Genomic DNA, 21,731 nt, shown 5'->3' on the forward strand with positions numbered 1-21,731 from the left:
TACAGCAGTGGTTCTCAACCTCTGGGTCTCAACCCCTCTTGGAGTCAAATGACCGTTTGACAGGGATTATATATCAGATATCCTATATATCAGATATTTATATTATGATTTATAACAGTAGCAAAATTACAGTTATGAAGTAGCAATGAAAATAATTTTACAGTTGGGGGTCACTATAACATGAGGAACTGTATTAAAGGGTTGCTGTATTAGGAAGGTTGAGAATCACTGGCCTAGACAGAGTGAACTGACAGGAATGACAAGACCCTGCCCTAACAAACACTTTGAGAACCAACTCCCAAAAGCTGTCGTCTGACCCCCATTATGTGTGTCTGCATAGGCATGCATGCACACACAGAGCCCACTCTAACAACAAGCAAGTTCCAAGCCAATGAGAGACCGTGTCTCAAAAGCAAGGTAGAAGGCATCTAAGGAACAACACCCAAAGCTGACTTTTGGTCTCCACATATAACTACAGGCAATGTACATGCACCACACAAACATGCACTCATGCCAAAAAAATAAAAAAATAAAAGTAAATAATCAAAGGACTTGGAGACATTTCTCTGAGGAAGGAAGAAACACAAATGGCCAACAAGCATATGGAAAAATGCTCAACATCATTAGTCACTATGTAAATTCAAGTCAAAACCATTATCACACACCTTTAATTCCAGCACTGGGAAGGGAGGCGGAGGCCGGCAGATCTCTGAGTTCAAGGCTAGCCTGTACTAGAGTTCCAGGACAACCAGGGATACAGAGAGAAACCCTGTTTTCGAAAATAAAAATAATAATAATAAAGTTTCATAAAACTAAAAAATTACAAATGCTGGCCAGGATCCAGGGAAACTAGAAGTCCCATACTTTGTGATGGGAATGTAAAATAGTATAACCACTTTGAAACAGAATATAGCACTCCTGAAAGACTGTTACAGAGTTAATATATAACCAGCATTCTGTAGAACAAATACTTTCTTTCTAAACAGCATCTCATGTATTCTAGAATAGCCTCAATTGAACTATGTAGACAAAGATGACCCTGAACTTCTGATTTTCTGACCCCACTACCTTCCTAGTGCTGGGGATTACAAGTGTATAGCATCACATTTGGTTTATGGGACACAAGATTGAATAAAGACTTCATGTGCTAAGTAAGCACTCTTTAAACAAGGCTACATTTCTAACCATAAAAAAATTACTAAATGCCAATGCTTATTGTCACATTATTCAAACTAGGCCAAAGGTAAAAAGAACACAAACATACACTAATAGATAATGGACAAAAGGGTCTACAGTATACTTACAATGCAGCATTACTCAATCAATCATAAGAGGACTGAAGTTCTGCTACATTGTACAAGGACAAACCTTGAAAACAATGCTAGTAAAATAAGCCAGAGACAAAAGGACAAACATGATTCTATATATATCACATAACTAGAACATGCAAATTCAGAAACAGATTAGAAGATTGGAGGTTACAAGGACCTGAAAGGGCAGGAAATGGGGAGTTATTGCTTAATGCCTCAAGTTTCTATTTGGGGTAATGAAAATGTTTTGGAAACAGTGATAGTAGTTGCACAACACTGTGAATGTAATTAGTGCCACTTAACTGTGCACGTAAAAAGGCAAAAATGACTGTTATCTATCCACCCATATAAAAATACAACTTAATTTTTAAAACTTCAAGGAAAATTAATGTATAGACACTTCAGAAGATAGTTTGGCAGTTTCTTACAAAGCTAAATCTATTGATGAATTATCAGCAAGCCATACATCTAATTATTCAAACAAGAGAAACATGAAAACACGCTTTATTTATATTTGTCAAAAATTGTTAGCAACTCAGATGTCCCCTCAGTAGTAAACAGATAAACAAACTGGTGAAATACCATAAATAAAATACTAACAATGATAAAAAAATATGACCTATTAATCTTCAGAAAGATGTAGAACTAGCTGGGTGTGGTGGCACACACATAAAAATCCCAGCACACAGGAAGCAGAGGCAGGAGAATCATTCCAAGTTTGAGGCCAAGCAAGACTACTACATAGCAAGACCCAGTCAAAAAAAGAAGACAACAACAAAGAACCTTTGAAGAATTACTGTATGAGAAAACCGGCTTGAAAAGGCTACAGACAGTATAATTCCAATTATATGACATTCTGAAAAAGACAGTGAAAAAGATCTGTGGTTGCTAAAGATATGGGGAATGGGGGGGCACAACAACTGGGGGAGCCAGGTATGGAGCTAGAACAGGCACATGAGCATACAAAGGGGCCTACAGAGTAGTCAATCCCTGTTCGATGCCATCATGGTAGAATCACAAAATTATGTATTGGTAAATTCCAAAGAATGAACTCAAATATGAACTATGAATTTTCAATACTAATATATGAATAATTGTTCACCAACAGTACAAAAGCAATACATTAACATAAGATGTTAACAATAAAAGTTGGTTGGAGTTAGGGGAAGGAGGTATACAGAAAGGCTGTTATCTACTGGTCATTTTTTTTCTATAGATCTAAAACTACTCTAAAGAATGACTGAATAAGGGCTGGAGAGATGGCTCAGAGGTTAAGAGCATTGCCTACTCTTCCAAAGGTCCTGAGTTCAATTCCCAGCAACCACATGGTGGCTCACAACCATTTATAATGGGGTCTGGTGCCCTCTTCTGGCATGCAGGCATACACACAGACAGAATATTGTATACATAGTAAGTAAGTAAATAAATAAATGATAAAAAAAGAATGACTGCATAAGAACTAAAAGGGCCAGAGATAGCTGAATGGTTAAGAGCACTTGTTGCTCTTACAGAGGATTTGAACTCTATTCTCAGCACCACATGCATGGCAGCTCATAACTGCCTATTACTCTAGTTCCAGGGGATTTGATGCCTTTTTCTGTCCTTCATAGGTATCACGCAAGCACACAGTGTACAAGACATATATGAAGGCAAAACACTCATACACAGAACAGAGAGTAATGACACATGCTTTTGATCTCAGTAGAGGTAGGAGGATCTCTGAGTTCAACACCAGCTTGGTCTACAAAGCAGGTTCCAGGACAGCAAGGGCTGTTACACAGAAACCTTGTTTTGAAACATTTTTAAAAAAAACTCATACATAAATATTTAATAAACAGAAAGGAGGGAATGAACTCCAACATGCTCTCTCTGGCTTCCAACACGTACATGTGCATATTCACCACATCATAACAAATAATAAACATATTTATGTCAAAGGGAAGAAGAAAAAAATGTCCAAGAGAAGAGGAATATGGATGTGAGAGTGCCTGCCTAAACACACACAAAGTCCCAAGTTCTATCTCCAACACAGAGGAAACAAAAATTACAAACCAAAGAGATGATTAGTTAAAGAAATGTGAGCTTTTACAGAAGAAAGGACATTTGAGAAAAGCCTTGAAAAATAGCAGCCTCATGAAATGCTTACTGGCTAATGTCAAAGACACGGACCTACAACTGAGAATGGAGACATTTCTGAGTGCACAGGTAATATGAGGAAGCTGCGAGTTGGGACAAAGACAGATAGGTGCCTACAAATGATCCACACACACAAAAAAAAGAGAGATGGCAAGAACTGAATTTGGAAGACTTTCTGGCAGTAGATAAGAAGACACTGGGAAAGATGTTATTTTCAGGAGGCTGGAGAAGCAACTTAGGCAGGTCTTCCTCCATGCCCATTTAACCCACTTACTTCCAACTACATCTATAATAGCCATGAGATGCCTCCTGCAGAGGGTTCCTCAGCATCTCTGCAGGGTACCTTCAACACCTACACTTTATACAAATGTCTAAAAAAAAAAAATAATCATTCCTACAAAAATCAATTATAAGTCAGTATCATAGAGGGATATAACCTTAAGGTACATAGTCCAATCAGTATGTGAGCCCCTTCTGTGTACCAAATACTATTCTAAGGAACATGGATGAAGATATTTCTATCCTATGAAGTTCACATTAGGAGAGGAAACAGACAAGAGGCAAAATGCCAGATGATGACTTAAGGAAACACAAAGAAGAAAAAGAGGCTGCCTGAAACCTAAGCAGGCATAGAAGGTCTTCTGCATAGAGAGGAAGAAACAGCCACATGGTATGAGATTGTTATAACACATCTTACATAAGAGGAAAACAAATTTCAGAGGCACATAGATCCTGGCCCTGGTTCTATCACATAGTGACTAAGTAACCACTCTTAAATTACAGCACTCTTAAATTTATTTCTTTTATCCTCATTTTACTGATAAAGCATTAACCTTGTTATAGTGCTATTTTTAAGAAATAATGAATATAAACATTGTACCTGGTACTTGGGACACGATCTCAAAGTGCTCATCTGTGATTTATTACATCTGTGGTTTAATATGCACAGACACTACTTATTTTTTTTAAGATTTTATTTATTATGTATACAATACAGTGTTCTGCCTCCATGTATGACTGCATGCCAGAAGAGGGCACCAGACCTCATTGTAGATGGTTGTGAGCCACCATGTAGTTGCTGGGAATTGAACTCAGAACCTCTGGAAGAGCAGTCAGCGTCCTTAACCTCTGAGCCATTTCCAGCCCTGACACTACTTACTTCTCTATCAAAAAATTTTGCTGGGGGGCTGGAGATATGGCTCAGCGGTTAAGAGCACTGACTGCTCTTCCAGAGGACCCGGGTTCAATTCCCAGCACCCACATGGCAGCTCACAACTGTCTGAAAATCCAGTTCCAGGGGATCTGACACCTTCACACCAATGCACATAAAATAAAGTTAAATAAATCATTAAAAAATTTAAAAAAAATTTGCTGGCCTCAAACTCAGATATCCACCTGTCCGTGCCTCCCAAATGCTAGAATTAAGGTCATGTACAATTACACCTGGCCCTAAAAACTATACACAATCTAGCCTAAATTGTCTGAAATAAATATGATATTCCTCAGTAGTAATTAAGAACCACTTCCGGGATCTCCATAGATATCATGTGGATGCTCAATTTTCCTACATAAAATGGTTCATTTTTATAAGCTACAAAAATGACCTCTCATATAATTTAAATGTAGATAAATTAAAATAATCATTACTACGTAAAAGCTATCAAAATAGTTATATTGTATTATTCACTGAATAATGATAAAAATATAAATTTTAAATTACTTTTCATTTCTGTTTGGCTGAATCAGTGGATGTGGAAACCACAGATACAGAGGGTCAAATTTAATGAGTCTTTTGTTCTCGAAACAGAACACTATACTATTTCATAAAATAACCCCCCCACCTCCAGCCACAAAAACACTTCTAAAAGCTATTTTAGCTAAGATATATATATTAGGTTAACAATCGTGACTTTTCTTATTTTTAATTTTTTTTCTTTTCAAGACAGGGCTTCTCTGTAACTTTTTTCTTTAACATAGTATTTCCATAGATAACTATTTTCACATAACTACTTCAACTAGAATAAAAGTATACTATTATGAGATTAGTTTTTATACTGTTAATTTAGTGGTTAAATCCTTTCTTTTCTTTCGAGACAGGGTTTCTCTGTAGCTTTGGAGCCTGTCCTGGAACGAGCTCTTATAGACCAGGCTGGCCTCGAACTCAGAGATCCTCCTGCCTCTGCCTCCCAAGTACGGGGATTAAAGGCGTGCACCACCATCGCCTGGCAAATCTTACTTTTAATAGAAAATATTACAAGATGTTTACTTTAATAGGTGAATATGCTTAATTGGGTCAACAAAAAAGAAATTAATGAATTAAGTCTTGATTCACTTATAAATGGAAGAAGACAAAACTTCCTCTTTTCCTCTTCTCAAATGACTTAATTTAGAGTGAACTAAAGCAAAGATAAAACATTACTTCACTCTTCTCTAGAAGCTTCCATCACTTAATAATTTGCAAATGAACTCAGATATATGACTTTTACATGACCAATACTGTGATATCACACTGGCAAAGACACTTCTTGGGCTGAATTATCATTAGGATCCAGGAAAAAAAATTCCTAATGAACCACAAGCAAGCCTCTTCAGCAGGTACAGGTAGGCCAATGTCAAATATTATAAATATTCTTATAAAATGGGGGGGTGGAGATAACACTTGGCCTGCTGAGAAATATTTATTAAGCTTTCCTAAAATACAATTACACACACACTTTAGCTACTATCACAAGAATTCAATTTCAACTCATTATCTGTGTGTGATATATGCATGTGTACACATCTGTAGGGGCAGAGGTTGAGGACATTTATATTCCTCTATGATTCTTTTTTGAGAGTGGTACTCAGGGGAGAGCATGATAAGGTTCTCTCACTGGACCTGGAGCTCACTGATTTGGAAAGACGAGCTGGCCAGCAAGTTCCAGGGATCCTTCTGTATATGCCTCTCCAGAGTTAAGAGTCACGTGTACCACATGCCACAGGTAGGTATTAGGATTGTGAACTCAGTCCTGAACGCTTATACAGCAGGTATTTTGCCAACTGAGTCATCTCCCTAATCCTCAACTCCTTAATAACCTTTTCAAGATACTCATTTTACATACAGGTATGTGACAAAATAAATTAGAAGAACTTGAATATATAGATTTCTGCTAAAATCATAGTCTAATATTTTTATTCTGAAAATAAGTTGACTTTTTAAATCTAGCAGACAGTTGACTAAGCATCATTCTTTGAAACAAAGTTTGATACTCAGTGTATAAAATAAAGCAAATAAAACAAAAATAAGCAGTAACAAATTCATGGAACCCACTAACTGAGAAACGACCCTCAACAGTGAAAGCATCTGACCCTTCCCATGGTATATTTCTTGGGAGAATTGGCTGCAAAAACTCTATTTTCCTTATTGATCACTCAAAAATATTTGCTAAGCACAAACCACGTACTACTCTGCAGGCTGGGAATGTGATGGTGACGTATCCTTTTCCTTATCCTCTCACAGATGGGTCCCAGAAAGGCGGTTTTTCATTCTCCTTTTTCTAAGATCCTAAACCAAATTTTCCCTCTTCCAAGGGATCATGTACTTACTTGCCAAGTGGCTCCCCACTCATTTAAATTAAATACAGAATAACATCAGGTACAGTTAAAAGCAAAGTTCTGAGCCAGGGTGCCCAACACCAAAGCTGACTCTGCTATGTATTAGGGTGATCTTGGTCAAGTTACTCAATTCTTCCAGGATGCAGTTTGCTCATCTGGAAAATGGGAGATATCATTATCTCCTAAGTTTTCTAAGAATCCCAGCACTCGGGAGGCAGAGGTAGGCATATCTCTGTGAGTTTGAGGCCAGCCTGGTCTACAAGAGCTAGTTCCAGGACAGGCTCTAAAAAACTACACCGAAACCCTGTCTCAAAAAACAAACAAACAAAAGGATTAAATAAGCCAACATTTGTCAAGTATTTAAAAAGTCTAGCTCTTAGAATCTGTTATATAAAATTATGTTATTTATAATGAGGTTTGGTCACTGCAATATCCTTGCCTATCTGTTTTGATGTTAAAGCAGATTAGTATCAGAATTTCCTACAAGCCCATTTTATTTAAACCAGTTGTTATATTGGGTTTTGGCCATGTGGAAAAGAAGAGGAAGAGGCAAAACTCACCAATTCATCACTTGGCTCCAACCCTCCCATCTCTCCATCCCCAGTCTTCCGCACAGTGAGAAAAAAAAGCCTCTCAATCATACACTACACCTCTCTTCCCAAACCATCTTCTGTTTATGTGAATCAAGTACACAAGTTCAAAGTCCATCTATCTCAGTCTGAGGCAGCTTGGGCACCACTTTCTTCTGACTACCCACCTTGTCAACTTCATACCATGCTCCAGAGTCCACTTTGCTGTAGCAATATACCACATACTTTTAACCCGTCTTAAAGAACTTATCTTTGGAATGCTCCCACACAGCTCTCTCTCCTAGCTATCCTTTAAGGTCCACTAAATGTCTCTCCTCCTCTACAGCTTGTCTCATACTCTTTCCATACTCAATCAGGAGTAACAGCCTCTTCCATGGTTCTACCCTAGCTGTCATTACACCACTCTTCCAGCCTTATAGATCTTTTGCAAATTTTATACATGTTAATTTTCTATGTCTGACTCTCCTACAGACACTGAACTCTTGGGAAAAAAGGGACATATTTTATTTTGGCATTTCTTGTACATAGAATGGAATATACTTAGCAGTCTTGGCTGAAGTGAAATATTTTTCTCAGATGTAGTTCATTCCCTAAGTTTCATGTACCTGTGTCCCATATCTTAAGGGAAAGTCAACTTTCAGCACATTAGTCAGTGTAGCAAATTTTTATTCTAATTTCATAGAAACACTGATAGCATCTATGTTTTTCATTCCAACTCAACTTTCTCCTATGGAATACACTAGAATTCAATTCCACTTCCACAAAGTCTTGTCCAATCAGAAGATGAAAATCTATTGTTATTATAATTATCTTTGCAGTCCTGGAGATGGAACTGGGGTCTTGCACATGTTAAGCAAATACTTTACCCAGCCCCCTTTGTCAGGTTTAAACTAACTGGGAAACTAACTACTGATTTCAATATATGTACTTTTTCATTTTGTCTATTCACCTAAGTGCAGGTAGCGATAAACTGTTCATGTTGATTTCATTGGTTGGGCAAGAGTTTGCAGAAGTCATTCTGTTCTTAAAGATGTATTTCCCAAACTCCCCTCTAGTATACAAATGACTGCTACTGTTCTAAAATTCTCTAAAAATTCTGAGCTTTCCTCAGAGGCCAGAGAGTTCTCCAGTTTCTTCATCTAACCCACCAATGCTCCCTCTGGGCCTTTCTGCAGTTGTTTTACAGAACTGAGAAGCAGTTGGCCACTGCTCTTGAACATACCCAAGAAGCAAGATTTTCATTATCTCATTGCTCCTATCAGATTAAATTAACTCAAGTCATATTTCCTCTTAAGTTTTCTCTATTGTTAATTACTCATAGAAACACCTTGCAAATTTTCTACGATGAATTTAAATTCAACATATGTGAAGCTGTGTCAACTTATGTGAAAAGACAAAAACATAAAGACAAAAAGCTTAACACAGCATCTTGGCCACCTGAAAGGGGGCAAATTTGTGGGGAGATAAACATATGTCCTATTACATAACCTATGACCTACACTGACTATGGACAGAGACAGAAGTTGAGGGTAGATCACAATAGACCAATGGATCATAAGCAAAACAGTACTTTCATTGTCAAAGCCATATAAATGGCTCTGACTGGGACCTGAGAGTACAGTAAAGAGCTGTTTGAAAATAGTTCTCAAGTCTTTTTGTCTTTTAAACAAAAATTTTAAGTAGGGATACAAGGGATAACAGAAGAGCTGCTCTGCTGGGCCTGGGGAAGAATGAACTTCACTCTCATCCCCCATCTGTGCCATTTCTGCAGAACTAGGATGACCCAGCAACCAAGGGTAAAAGTGCTTCCAATCTCAGCCTGGTGTTTTATTTTGGTTTGGTTTGAGACAGGGTCTTTCTGTGTGAACCTGGCTATCCTAGAACTCACTATGTAGACCACCCTGGTCTCCAGCTAACAGAAATCTGCCTACCTCTGCCTCTAGAATGCTGGGATTAATGACACCCAGCTTTGGTGTTTTATTTTTGTGTGCAGTTTTATGTATATTTATGCAGGAGGCATTTCAGAGTCAGAAGACAAGCTTGGGTATAGGTCTTCAGGTACCTTCCTCATTTTGTTTGCGGCAGGGGTCTCTAATTGTCCTGGAACTTTATCAAGCAGGATAAGCTTCTGGGCATTCAAACTCAGGTCTTCACATTTGTGAGGCAAGTGCTTTATCAACTGAGCTATCCCTCCAGACCAACTCCTATTGTGTTTTGCTTTCCATGTATGTATGTTCATATTCATGTATAAACATGGGGGCGCCTAGAGGCCAGAGAATGACATGGAATATTTTTTCTCAATTGCTCTCCATCTTATTTTTTGAGACAGGGTCTCTTACTAAACTTACTGATCCACTTAAACTGGCTGGCTAGCTAGGCATCCTCCTGTCTCCTCACCAATGAGATTACAGGTTGGAACTACAGTGTCTGTTTTGTTTCATTTTGTTGACAGAGAATCTCACTATGTAGTCTTAGTGGATCTAGAACTCGTGTAGACCAGGCTGGCCTCCAACTCACAGAGATCTACCTACCTTTGCTTCCCGACCACATAACTGACTTTTTAAAAAAATCACAGGTACTAGAGAAAAACAATTTGGGAAGAAGGCAAAAACAAAAGGAGGAAAACCAAAGAAAAATAAAATTGTTCAGGTAAGAAAGATGATGATGATGCTTCAAGTTGGAAGTGACAGATTTAAAATGAATTCTGGAATCTAGTCAACTCCTAAATTGTTTTCAGATATAATTTACTTACAATAAAATTATAAACAACACAAGATCTAATCAGGTTTGATGTCTACCAAGGCCTAGAACAAGCTGGCAAGGGTGGCAAACGTCCTTAATCCCATCATTTGGGAAGCAGAGGCAGGTGGATCTCAGTGAGTTCAAGGTTAGCCTGTTTTACAAAGTGAGTTTCGGGACAGCAAGGATGTAGAGAAACCTTGACTTGAGGGAAAAACACATACACACACACTGAAATAATGTTACATCGAGAAACACTGTCCTGAAAAACAAGAAAAAGGGGAAGGGAGACATGTCCATCCTCCAGAATAGAGATTCTCAACCTTTGGTCATAACCCTTTGGGGTCCAACAGTCTTTTCACCAGTAGGGAGAGGGGCTGGAAAGCGTTATCACATAACAGATATCCTGCATACCCAATACTTACATTATGATTTGTAACAGTAGCAAAATTAGTTATGAAGTAGCAACAAATTAATTTGTGGTTGGGAGGTCACCACATGAGGAACTGCATGAGGAAAGTAGAGAATCACTGCTCTAGAAACTTATGTCCCCCTCCTAGTCAAGCCTCTTCTGCCCAAAGTGGGAGGAGGGGGGAATCAAAGCCAGACACGGACAAAGACCTGTAATCTCAATATTTGGAAGGTGGAGGCAGAAAGATCAGAAGTTCAATGCTACCTTCAGCCATATAACAAGTTTGAGGCCAGCTTGGGCATTACTTGTTAATCCTGTTCCTGATTATCACAGGTTAGTTTTGGTTTATAAATAAGAGGAGCCATTTTCTAGCTTTTCACGCAGCATATCTGTGAGACTCATCTTTATTACAGTACCAGTGGATTGTTCCTTTTTGTTGTGGAGGAACCTTCTTCCATTACATGCATATACAAGTTTGTTCATCTTGATGGACAGACATCTGGACTATGTCCAGGGTATGATCATTATGAGAATAAATGCTATAAGCATTCCTGCATACAGCTTAGTTGTGGAAATTTTTGTTTCTTCTGAATAAATACATAAAAATGAAACTGCTTGGTCACAAAATATACATGCTCAACTTTCTAGAAATTTCTTTAAGTTTCCCAAAGTGGTTTCATCGTTTTACACACCCACCAACAGTGTATCAGACTCCTTGACATACTGTCTGAGAAACTCGATCTATGCTACAACCAAACTAGCATCCTTTTAGCTCTCCAAACACACTTCACTATTTTAAGAACTTTGCAGATGTACACCAAGAATACTTTTTCTTCTTACTCCACTTTCTATACTGCTTATTTTTCTGGTATTTATTCATTCCACAAATACCATGAAAGATGAGAAAAGGCTAGATGTACTGGATGGAGGAAGTAGCATCTTCAAGGAACTGAAAAGTCAATCTAGCTAGAAAACTGCAAAAGCATCAAGATAAAAGCACTCAGAGAGGTAGCAGGAGTCAGGCAGAAGTGGTCTGTTTTCTCTACAAGGTGCTATTGAAAACCATGAAAATATTTCAATCAGAAAGAGAGGGGATTCTTATACTCTGGGCAAGGTAGGATAGAGCCAGGTCTAAGTAGAAATAGGAGGTCATGTTAAAAGGCCACCAACATTCCACTGAGTATGAGTATGTCACTACAAGTAGTGGGAACAGAAAATGAAAGAAGTGTTATTACAGGAGTTACATTATGGGGCTGCAGAGATGACTCCACAGTTGAGAGCACTGGCTGCTCTTCTAGGGAACCTAAGTCAGATTCCCAGTACCCACAGGGCAGCACACAATCATCTGGAACTCATTCCAGGCAATCTTATACTCTCTTCTGGCCTCTGCAAGCACCAGGCACACAAGCAGTGCACAGACATAAAAATAGGAAAAACACTCATACACATATAATTAAAAACCATTTTTAAAAAGAAAGCTGTTTTATGAAAATAGTATTGACGGGGGGCTGGAGAGATGCCTCAGTGGTTAAGAGCATTGCCTGCTCTTCCAAAGGTCCTGAGTTCAATTCCCAGCAACCACATGGTGGCTCACAACCATCTGTAATGAGGTCTGGTGCCCTCTTCTGGCCTGCAGGCATACACACAGACAGAATATTGTATACATAATAAATAAATAAATATTTTTTTAAAAAAAAGAAAATAGTATTGACAGCAACTCTATGATAAGACGTTGACTTGGCAAACTGGAAAAGTAGTGATACCATTGGGAAAAAGGAGACCTATGGAAAAGTTAATATGAAACAGGATTATTGTTCCTTTTATTCACTGTGGATAGTCAGTGTGACTAGCGACTAGTCAGAAGAACTTAAGGGAGATCATTTGTAGTGCCCTGTAAAGGGCTTCAAGAAGAAAAAAAAAGTGTCTGTTTCTAATTGTCCTAATAAAAACTGCAAAGACCTAAGTGTGGTGGATTATGCCTAGCACTCGTGAGAAAGTTCACGGACAGTACAAGAATGAGACCTTGTTTCAAAATCAAAACAAAAACAGTAGATATCCTAGTGCTGAAAACATCCTTTGGTATGTTTATATTTAAGGCTTCAGATTAAGATGGTAAACACTAGTGACTTCTCTACGTCTGTTATCTTGCTAGGTATAGCTTCAAACAGAGGATCCCAAGTGAAAGATGGTCAGAGAATCAAGGGCAGCTATAAGAGGCTCTGGTAAGGGATGACACAGTAAGTACATGAGACAACTTTGCTGTCAAAATCTAGGAAGTTCATCTTCTTTCCCAACTAACTGGTGTATAGTTTGCTTTTTGTTTTCCTTTTCATCTATGATTACAGAATTTTAGAACCAGAAGAAACCCCAAGAAACAAGCAGTGGGAGCTGGAGAGATGGCTCAGCAGTTAAGAGTGCTGGCTGCTCTTCCCTAGAACCTGAGTTGGGTTCTCAACACCCACGTCAAACAGCTGTAACTCCACCTGCTCTAGGGGATACGCTCTTCTAGCCTCCACAGATACCCAGACACCACACATACAAATAAATAAGTAATACAATCTTTCAAAAAAGAAACAATCTACTTTAACCCTTTGACTTTTGAGTTTAGGAAACTGAAAGAACGGTGACTTTACACTGATACAGTCAAAGGTGGGACTCGCTCTTTACGACCCAGGCGAAGTGCTTGTCATCCAAACGTAAGTACCTGACCTGATCCCCAGCACCCACATAAAGCCTGGGTATACAGCTGGTCTCCACCCAGAAAAGTCCATGAGCACCTGAGTACCTGACCTGATCCCCAGCACCCACATATAGGTTAGGCACCACACAGCTATTCTCCACCCGGTCATGTTCACGTGTATCTGCATGCACATACATACATCTACACAAACATCTGAGTTTTAAATGGACTCCAATTTAAAAGAAAAAAAGTTGCCAGGATATGATGAGCTATGCGTGCCTTTAATCCCAGCATCTAGAAGGCTGAGGCAGGTGAATTTCTGCAAGTTCTGGTAGCAAGGTCTATGAAGACAGTTCCAGAACTGCTAGAGCTACAAAGAGAAACCTGGTCTACAAACAAACAAAAAACTCCATGCAGTTCCAATCTTAAGAAAGAAACATCCTAACAATATAAAATTGTAGACAAAGACTTACTTTTCACAAAGATAAACCATATCGGCTCCTTAGACCCCACTGGCTTCTCACCCTGATTATGTCTTGCTTCTCAATGCAAAACACGGAGAACTGTCCCCATAGTTATGCTTATCATCAACTGTCCAGTTAAAATGAGGCCTTTTAAATATGGAGATAACTTTTGACGTGTGGCTAAAATTGGGCTCTAGGATTCAAGAGTTAAGGTCCCAGCAGTACTGTGTTCTCCCTTTAGCTCCACATCTCAGTTACAGGACAGCCCTGGTTTCACGTCTAAGATCAAAAGAATGAGCCATTACTTTGAAAGTCAGAAAAATACCCACTGTGCTTCTTATTAAGTGAAGTGGCACATACCTGATCCTAGCACTTGTGAGGTGGAAGCAGGAGGATCAGAGGTTCAGGGTCATCTTAACTGAAGAGTGAGGATGAGCCAGCCTGGGATACAAAGGGGGGGGGGGCCTATTGAGAAGAGCAGGAGTAGTATCAAGTATTTACTCAATTGCTACTACAGCTGGCCAGACGAAATTCGGAACAGGTTCTGTGTGTTATTTTTTAAATGAGGAAGAAAGCAAGTTAGTTGTAGAAAGCACATATTTAATGGTGGTAGCAGACTATAAGAAGGGCACATCACTTCCTAGAAGTGGCTCTGGGTACTTTTTCCAGAGATTCAAGGCCAAAGTAAATTACCTGACAGTACTTTTTACTTGGCCTACAGATTAATCTGACTGCCCAGTCGACAGAATGTCAGCAGAACAAGGACCACCTTTAAAGACACTCCACATCACTATCATGTTGAGCTTTATTTCTTTTCCAGATAGGCTTGCTCACTATGTAGTTCAAGCTGGCCTTAAACTCACAGTCCTGCTTTTGCCTCATGAGTTCTGGGATTATAGGTGGTCACCGCCACATCCACCTATATATTTTTAAATCTCTTTGTAGTTATTACCAAATGACATTCTTCTTACTTTTTTACTGTTTACATTCTGTTTTCAGAATGGCTCCTTCTCTAATTGGCCCACCAATGCATCTCCCATGCTTTAGAGCAGCCTATGAACACCTGTTATTGCAAATTACAAGATATATACAGAATCTTAACCAACATTCAGGGATGTAATGTTCAAACAAATCTATTTTACATTGTGCTGATTGATAGTCAAGGGTCCCAAACCTACAGAACAGCTTACAGTAGGGGTAGTTTTCTAGTAGCTAGTATGTTCTCATTTTTCATAGTTTTTCATGTTTTTAAGACAGGGTCTCCTAGAGCTTCGGCCAGCCTGGAACACTATGCAGCCTCAAAGTCATAGAGAGACCTGCCTAGCTCTGAGAGTGCTGGAACTGAAAGCATATACCACCACACCCAGCCCTATGTTTTTATTTGTTTTACCAGACAGGTTTCTCTGTGTAGTCCTGGCTGTCCTACAACTCACTCTGTAGACCAGAGATCTGCATGCCTCTGCCTCCCAGAGTGCAGGAATTAAAGGCCTCACCACCGGTCCTTTGTTCTTAAATCTACATAAAGAATTACTAGATGAGGCCACAGTTATACCAACAATGTGTTATATAGCATATCTTCCTGCTAGTCCTGTGTATCACCTGCAAAGCAAGCATGGTCCTAATAAAGAAAACTCCAAATTTTATTTGTAATCACTAGAATCTTTTCAACTATACTGTGAGTATAATGGTCACAAGATTCTGGAGAGGATTAGGGAATGTAGCTCAGTGGCAGAGGTATCTGCCTAGCTAGCACAAATAAGGCTCTGGTCTTAATCCCCAACATCACCTCCACAAGGCTTTCAAGGGCCTTAACCTAAAACTACCCACAAGAGGAAGTAACGCTTAAAGAAAGAGGGTGGGAGGGGTTCTCTTTTGCATAAATTTATGTCACCAGTCTCACTTGGCCAAAGAGAAAACATAACTGTAAAACAGCAACAGACAAGACAACCTTTCATATCTTGTAGTGCTTTCAACTAGTATTTCCAGCTCAAGAAAGAATGCCAGAAGTAGGTAGGAAAAAGAAACCTCTTACAGATTAAATCTTAGGCATACCAGCAAAGTTGGTCAAGCACGAGCAAACTGAAAGTTCAGGAAACTCCCAAAGGTCACAAAAATCATTTTCCAGTATTTCATCCAAGTTCAGATTTCATATTCACCATAGTTTTCGTTGGTTTGTGTGTGTGAGGGAAAGTAGGCTGGAATGACAGCAGGAAGATACAGATTTTAGGGTCACGCCTATCGCTAGCTGATCTGAACCTCAAGCAGTCAAGTTATAAAGAACCCGGTAACAAGCTTTGGGGTTTAGTAGAGGAGAGTCATAGTCAAACCCCACCTCTCACTAGCTCTATATACTCTGAGGAAAAAGAATGATAAACAACTCTCAGGCCTTCGGGCAGACATTTTAAGACAGTTTAAAATTCCTTGGCCAGAGTTTACAGATTGTTTTTGTTTTTAATGCAGATGTTAGTATCCTTTCCGATCTCTAAGAGAAAGTTAAACTTAATAAAAGACCAATTCTAATATAATCTAAAATAGATGTGACCATTTCAGCTACATACCACTTCATTTTACATAGTTAAAAGTATTCTGCTAAAATATTTTAACATCAAAAAGGCAAATCTATTATCTTAAATGTAAGGTCTTCTCTCACATACACATAAATGCACAAACCACCTCACTAAAGTTTTAGGAATTTTTCTTTATAAGCTATAAAACAGGCATACTTAATACACACTTGAGTGTTGATAAGTGCTCCCAATTTGAGTAGATGGAGCTTTTTCAAATCAACAAGGTCATAATTCAAGTCTTAATAGAATTGTTTATTTTGGAAAATTTCAAATTAATTCATCTGTGCATACATATCTCCTTTTGTGATAGGTCTGGCATCAATATAAAAGAAAATCTCTATTAAAGCATATACAAGATTGATATTATGAGCCCATTCTCCCATCTGATGTTAAGACCATTTTTAAACTGCAGACAAAATAAAAAGATGATCTAAGAAAGACAGTGAACTGGGTGTGGTGCACAGATTTATAATCCCAGAAAGATCTCTGAATGTTCAAGACCGGCCAGGTCTAAATAGCCAAAACAAAAAATAGAAATAAATAAAAATTTAAAAAGGCACAGAACATCATATTATGCATATGTCTTTCAAATATTACAATACTGAAAGTCTAGAACAAACAAGAGTAGGATCTGAGGTAGGTCTAGAAGAAGTTACCATTCAAAAACATATGACCCATAGCCCTCACACACCAAATAAATAAATAAATAAATAAATAAATAAATAAATAAATAAATAAAAAAAAACCCATCAGGGAAACTAATTGGGGTTCTGCCAGGAGGCTGCTACCATGAAGGAACAAACGGGGTGCAAATAATTACTGCATCCTGAGGTAGATGTTAATTCTACTAGCCTACCACTTCACATTGTGAAACTACTTCATCCCTACTCGAAGCCCGAAGTTGGAAATTTCAAGTCAGCCAAATGTCACCTAAAAGAACTTGAAATAGTACCCCTTCCCAACATGGAAAGGGCTTCCAATAAAAACAGACCCAATCATCTTATTCACATTTCACAAGTAGCCAGTGTCCAAAACCTTTTTTCTGAAAACTCTTCCACAAAGTAAAAATATAATGATTTGCTCTCGACCCAGGCTAGACCACTATTAATAGCGTGCACTTTCTCTTCAGAGGCACATTAAAACACTGGAGATTTGAGGGAAAACTACCCGGACCAAGTTACTTTTCAATCCACTAAGACACATCATGCATCTCAGAAAAGCTGCAACAGTCAAAATGAGAGCACAGAACAGGAGTGGGAGAACCACCAAACCAAACTCAAACAGACCTACGAAATGTCTGGCCTACAAGGGAGTCTTTAACAGAAATGTAATTGAGGCACTGAGAGGGTAGGTAACTTGCCCAGAGCTACAGTTTTATTTGGTGGCCAAGCTGGAAGTGCATTCCTGGTCTCCTAGATTGGAATTTAGTAGTTTCCCCAGCCGCCAATGCCATCCCGCGTAAAACATTTTATAAAACTCTTCACTAAGGCTGTTAGCATAAGGGTCCAATTATCATTCAAAGATCACCCTGTTAGATAATAGCTCAAAAAATTCCATCCATTTTATAGCATTTACCAGAATCATCTAATCTCTGGCGGGAGAACGCAGAGCAAGGGGAGAAATCCCCAGTTCTGACTCGTCCCCAAAGGGGTTCAATACAGACAGGCAAGCAACGCTGGTGTCCGGACCCACAAACCGTGGAGGAATCCTCAGCACCACTCGCTCCAACACTAAATTCCACTCGCGTCGCGGCGCACTCAAGACGTTCCACCTCCCTCCGCAGGCCGGATAGCCAACTCTCCTTTAAACCACCACTTTCCCAAGAAAAGAGGGAAGAGAGACTCAGAAGCTCGCCTTTCCACCCCCAGCCCCCCGATAGAGAGCTCCTTCCCGGGCTCGGCGGGACCCCACACCCTGCCTGGCTCACCGCGGCGGGGGAGGGGAGAGCGCCCCACACAGGAAGTGCATCCTGCGCCCCGAGCTTGCGCCCCGCCGCCGGGTACCTGCCCTGGGCCGCCAGCAGGCGACAGGCAGCCGCATCCACATGGCCTCAGGTGTTCGCGCGGCCCCTCCCCGGCCCGCTCCAAGCCCGGCCCGCTCCAAGCCCGGCCCTCCACCGCGCCAGCCTCGCCTCCAGCCCGCAGCCGAGAGGCCAGCAACGCCGGTCCCCACGGGGCTGCCAGGAGCGCGGACCCCTCTGCACCCCAGGCCGCAATGAGCAGGTATCTGCGCCCGCAGCCCGAGCACTCCCGGCCCCCTCCAGCCCGGATGCCCGACCGGGCCGTTGACCCCCTCAGCAGCCCACGCCGGTCCCCTTAACCCCCTCAGCGACTCCCGAGGCTCAACACTCGCAGGGCGGGCCGGGCCACGACCTGTGCTCCCAGCAGCCAGGGCGCGCGGCGCGGCCCGGCCCCGGGCCCCTCAGGCCGTCCCTTTCCTCCGGCCGGGCGGCGGTTACCTGCAGGAGCCCCCCGACCCGTCCCTCAGTCTCCGCCGGCACTAGGAGGGGAGGGGGCGGCGGCGCGGCGCGGGATGGGGGTGGGGGCGCCTCTACCACCTCCAGCGCGGACGCCCAGGCCGACGGCGGGGCGGGCCGGGGCCGCGGCCCCTAGAGGCTCGCTCCGGCCCGCGCGCTCGCTCGATTACTCTCCGCTCCGGCGCGCTTCAGGGAGGGCTCCCCCGGCTGAGGCCGTGGCCGCCTCGCTGGGGCCGAAGGCGGCTCGGCTCCGGGTTTTTTCTCTCCATTCTCCCAACACACAGGAAATAACAGAGCGTCAGCTGACGGCGCGCAGCCAATGAGGCGGCTCTGGGCCCCGGCGCGCGGGCGGGCGGGAGGGCGCGCGGCGGGGCGGGGCGCGCGGCGGGGGCGGGGTCGGGGGCGGGGTGGCGCGCGTGCCCACCCGCGTGCGGCAGCATCGCTAGGCGCAGGCGAGGAGACCCCACTCTGCGGTCCGGGACCACGCGCCCAGCGCTACCTCCAGCCCTGCGCTTGAGGCTACCCCGTGGGGTACCCTCAAGACAACTTTCTGGGGAGTTGGTGGCACAGAACCCTCCACTGGGATTTCTGGAGTTGTCCCTGAGTCTCCAAAGCCGAAGTCGCGCCTTCAGCAGTCGCAGGAACCTATGACAATATAATACAGTTAGTTGAGCGGTCATCAGGATAGCTCCTGCTTTGCTCGCATCCACCGGGCCCAGCTGGGTCCCGCCACGCCGGCCTGGTGTGTACTGCTGCTGTCTCTGCCCGTGGTGCCTAATGGCTTTTCCTGAATGAACAACTTAGTCTCTGAAACTCGGTATCCTTCATTATGAAAGGAAGGAAGGCAGCCTAATTCAAATTTAAAATAGACACGTCCATGCCAGTAGTTTGCAGTGGCACTGAGATTCTGCACTCCTGGATGGCAGGACCAGAACTGAAGTTAATTCCGGGGCTGTGCCTCAGGCCCTACCTAACCTGCCTTCCTTTGTATCCCTGATGTCTGTACAGAGCAAAGGGCTAACTTGCTTTTTCCTCAAGAAAATCTCATGTAGAACCACTGTCCTGTAGATTGCAGTGTCATGTGCCCAGTCCCTGCTATGCAAAGTGAGACCAGCAAGGATGAATTTGAGTAATTACATTCAGCTTCTGGCAGACCAGAGACCTCTCCACTTTAGACCTCAGTTTCTCATCGATTCAAGAGGAAGGAGGAGAGTTTGAATTAGGTATTCCTAAAACTACTGATTCTAAATTAAGCCTACAAATGGCCTAGATAGATGTTGGGAGAGTATGTGGCTTCTTCTCCTAAAGCAACCCAAGTTGCGAGTAAATTGGGATCCAAAACGTGCTATGGGTGTACGAAGGAGGCTGACGGGAATCAGTTGTGATCTGGGAACCTGGTTTCATATATCTGGGATCTACAGCTCCCTGAGGCTTGACTTTTGCCCTTTCACCTTTATTCCACCTAGCACTTGCCTCAGGCTACCCACAGAGGGTCTGGGGTTCCCAGACAGGGCCTGAGTGGTTCTGGGGCCCCTGGCAGGAGGATGTGGTGAAGGTAATGATTTCTCCTGGCTTCTGTCCCATCTCACCAAGAGGGGGCTGATTCCAATGCAGGTCAGGACGATTCCAGGGGATTTGATTCCCCCACACCTCTTGCACTCCAGGCAAAGTGCCAAGTCCTGGAGCTGAGCTGAACAGGCCGCCAGGCCCTGCCCTCTGGCTGTTCCCATTGTTTGCTCAGTTTCATTTTCAAATTCTCAGGCACTACAGCTTTTAGGAGACCAAAGCCTGGCTTCAGCTCGTATCAGGACTGCAGGAAGGGATTCTCAACAGACCCAAAGTGTTCTGTACCAAAAAAAAAAAAAACCCAAAACCAAAAAACCTGGAGCATATAGACATTTTCTTTGGCGACTAAGTGTCTAAGTGTTGAGGGCATCTCTAGCTTCCTGAGCCAGTGCATGAAGCACCCTTCTTCCTCGGTTTCACTTTGTCTCAAGTGGGTAAGGAAGCAGGAACAAAATACAGCAGATCTCACTAGGAAAAGAATGGAGAGAGACCCTGGGCCCAGTTCCTGCCTTTCCTGAGGTAACCTCCTCCCTACTTAACAGAATACTGTGCAAGTGACCACTGCATGGAAACTTGCCCATTCCGTAGCCAGGTCTACCACGGGCCCTTTTAGTCCCTGGTGACCTACCATGTTCCTTTGTAGACTATCCCACAGAGGCAAAGCATTCAGCGAAAGCATTCAGCAGACAGATATTAGTACTATTCCTAGGCCATGTGTAGCCGTGGACAAATCATTTCACCTCTCTGAGTGCCAGACCTGAGCCCCTAATGTTAGCTGGCTTATAGGTATTGTGGGCATCTAAAGATAGCTGCTGCCTAAAGAATCCTTGCAGTCCCAGACACAACTCCAGCTATACCTTAAGGCATGGTGGTGCACACCTATAATCCCAGCTTCCTGGAGGCTGAAATAAGAGAATCACTGTAAATTTGAGGCCAATACAGCAAGTGGGCAGATGAGGCTCGGATAAATTCATTTACTGCCCCCAAAGCCCTACAACTCAGAACCCCATAGGGGTAGTAATTTTGTTTTACTTTGAGACAGGGTCTCACTATGTAGCCAAGGCTGGCCTCAAGTCGTAATTCTCCCACCTCAGCCTCTGGAGTGCTGGGATCACAGCCCTGACACTGTTGTGTCCCTCATCACAAATGTATCCATCTTTGTTTTCCTTCTCAACTTTGTTGTCTTTTAAGAAAAGC

General features: G+C 41.9%; 1 protein-coding gene across 6 annotated transcripts in view; it reads right to left on the reverse strand.

Moving 5' to 3' along the window:
* Nucleotides 1-19,235, reverse strand: part of Tcf20 (transcription factor 20) — a 93,946-nt gene extending 74,711 nt beyond the window's left edge. For 4 of the 6 annotated variants that reach the window (XM_085678492.2, XM_085678489.2, XM_085678485.2 and 1 more), the window contains exon 1: nt 18,951-19,234. The gene's annotated coding sequence lies outside the window, so the exon portion shown is untranslated. Of the gene's footprint in view, nt 1-18,950 lie in introns of all 6 variants that reach the window. The other 2 variants (XR_014997898.2, XM_085678487.2) reach the window with 1 other exon arrangement.
* Nucleotides 19,236-21,731: the final 2,496 nt, after the last annotated feature.

Source organism: Myodes glareolus, chromosome 19, assembly GCF_982192425.1.
Source record: "Myodes glareolus chromosome 19, mMyoGla1.1, whole genome shotgun sequence".
Lineage (NCBI taxonomy): Eukaryota > Metazoa > Chordata > Mammalia > Rodentia > Cricetidae > Myodes > Myodes glareolus.